We start from the raw sequence: 2,888 nt of genomic DNA on the forward strand, positions 1-2,888 counted from the left end.
TCATCAAGGTTAAGTGCAAAATATCTCCATATTTCTGATATTTTAATAGGGTAAAAAAACATCAAACACATAATAAAGGAACTAAAGTGACAGTAGGAACTAATACAAAAAGCTTAAATAAACAATTGAGGACTACGTATTACTATCAATTTAATTTTTCTTTCTTCAGTGAAATATGTCAATGATCTATGTGCTCATAGAACTTAAGGTTTTGATTCTCTTCCCCAAGACCAGAACATCTAAACTTACAGGGAGGAAAAAAAGGGAAAAAAAATAACATTGCATGACAATGGACACCAAGTTCATAAAGAACCTCTTTTTAAAAACGAGATATTATGGAAGAAAATACCATGAAAATAATAATCCTATGAGAATTGTTTTTAAGCACAGTAAGTTTGAGCCTCAGTCTTCATGAAGATACTACAGTTTGTATAGAAAACTATAAATATACAAGACTCCAAAAAAAAAAAGTCAGAATACATATTAACAATCTGTAGGCCTAAAAAACTTTTGAGGGGACACAGAAAAGGACGGCCAACTGAATCTTCACTTAAGAATACAGAACTATGAAAAATTCCCAAGTCAATGGTGCTCCCAATGGAACCATACTTTGTGAAAGCACACAACTTAGATATATTCTTCAAAGAAAAGCAAAAGTACTGAATAACTATAGTCCCTTCCAAAAAGTAAATCTTAAATTAAGGGGAAATGATTCTAAAAGTGTAAACGAGTCTGGCTCAGAAAGAAAAATTGAACAACGTATCCATGATCTGTCCATAAAAGTAATGATGGTACATTTTTAATATTAAATAAACAGGCTATAAAAAAGTTCAGTCTCAGAATTGGTTTTTAAAAGCTCATTTGTGCTCCTTGGTGGGTGCGTAATAAAGTTCCATGGGTTTATTCACTTTCCAGTACTTCTCACTGACCAATTCCAAAGAAAAAGAGCCATTTAATACAGTGAACTGGCCACTTGCTGTTGCTATATAAATGGTATACTGCTTCTCTCTGGCTGTGTCAAGGTTCATCTGGTTTGATTCTCCCTTGCTTCGAAGTTCTTCTAAAGCTAATCTCACAGCCAGATACTTGGATAAGTGATCAACAGTGGCATTACCTGAAGTCTTTATATATCTTGTCTGTGCACTGTCATCTTTTTCCATAAGTGTGGGATGAGGCCTGAATACTAATTCAATTTCACTAGCACCATGCATTACTGGATCAATTGCCACTGTTGCATCGTTATTATCAAGTTCAAGCCCAGAATCATCAGATGTTTTGGTCCGTTTGTTACTAGGGCCTGCTTCCTGATTGCTATGTGTGGATGCATTACTACAATGTGAACTGTCACCATTATCTTCTGCTCCACTGCCATTTGCAATCTGCTGTTTCTTGGCTCGCTGTAATCTGTTCATGGCCTGTATCTTCAGTCCTTCCTCAATGCTGTGACTGAGTGCCTGTTGATTATTGTGCTTGTTGATCCTGGCTAATACTCTCTCTTGATGAGCTTCATACTCATCACGACTTGGATAAATGTTGCTGATGAGTGCATCAAAGTTTGGATCTGGCCTTAGTGATCTTTTGGAAACTAGCTTTTTCCGACAAGTAGGACATTCTTTGTTGCCACTTCTAAGGGCTATGATAATACAATCTGCACAAAAACGATGCAAACACTCCTTTGTAGTCATGGTGTTCTTCAACATATCCAAACAAATTGGGCACATTAATTCACTGTGTAGACTTCTAGGTGAAACCACAATCTCCAAGCCATCTGTTATTGCCTCCTGAGGTGTTCCTTGTAATTCATATAAACTGAGTTCCCATGTTTTGCTTAATGGTTGAGTTCCATTTGTCTGCACAGCCTGAGACATTGCGGCCCCTACCCCAGCCCGGGGCTCCGCTGGCCGCAGCCGGAGCGAGACTCAGGTATCAGCCACCGCAGCACAATATGGTGAGCCTCGGCTTCCGCAATGGAGCTCGGGAAATACAACAGGGGCCGCTCAATATTCATGAGAGACGGAAAGGAAGCCGGCTCGGCCGGCGCTACGTGGAGGGCAGGAAGAAGCGAGCGAGGGAGAAGGCGGAGGCACGGAACGGGGACGTGCACGGCGCAGGGAGGCCCGCGGCGCGAGGGGAGGGGGCGCCGCCGCATGCTGGCCAGGACAGCCTGCGCGCCGCGCCCCATTGTGCTAGCTTCTTGAAACTTGACACAATAAAGTAGTTCTATGTTCTGTCTCTAAGGTTTGTTTCCTCTTGATGTAGCCTAAAGCAGGGACTGGCGAATAACACTTATATTGAAAGGGGTTGCCAAACATTCAAAAAACTAGAGTCTCCTGAAATCTCAACATATATTTTTTCATCCAATCTTCATGATACATTCAAGTAATGATCAGTACACCATTCCCACTTGGTTGCCCAAGTTTTGTTCTTCTAGGTTGAAGCATTCGTTTGCAGGAACAGTTTGAATTTTTAGGTTTCACTCTGTTTTCTCCTATATTGACAGATGCAGTTAGAACTTTAAATCAAACACGGTTTGTGCTAGCTACATGAAACATGACACAATAAAGTAGTTCTACGTTCTATCCCTAAGGTTTGTTTCCTCTTGATGTAGCCTTAAGCAGAGACTGGCGAACAACACATTCAATGAAAGGCGTTGTTAGGCTGCCAAAAAACTACAGTCTCCTGAAATCTCATCATATATTTTTTCTTCCGACTTTCATGATACTTTCAAGTAATCAGCAGTGCACCAATCAAACTTGGATGCCCAAGTTTCGTTCTCCTAGGTTGAAGCATTTGTTTGCAGTAACAGTTTGAATTTTTAGGTTTCACTCTGTTTTGTCCTATATTGACAGATGCAGTTCGAACTCTAAATCAAACACGGTTTGTGCTAG

General features: G+C 40.3%; 1 pseudogene; it reads right to left on the reverse strand.

The window, feature by feature from the left end:
- Window positions 1-827: 827 nt before the first annotated feature.
- Window positions 828-1,868, reverse strand: LOC143640855 (E3 ubiquitin-protein ligase RING2 pseudogene; annotated as a pseudogene).
- Window positions 1,869-2,888: the final 1,020 nt, after the last annotated feature.

This window comes from Callospermophilus lateralis, unplaced genomic scaffold (genome assembly GCF_048772815.1).
Source record: "Callospermophilus lateralis isolate mCalLat2 unplaced genomic scaffold, mCalLat2.hap1 Scaffold_6893, whole genome shotgun sequence".
NCBI classification, from domain to species: domain Eukaryota; kingdom Metazoa; phylum Chordata; class Mammalia; order Rodentia; family Sciuridae; genus Callospermophilus; species Callospermophilus lateralis.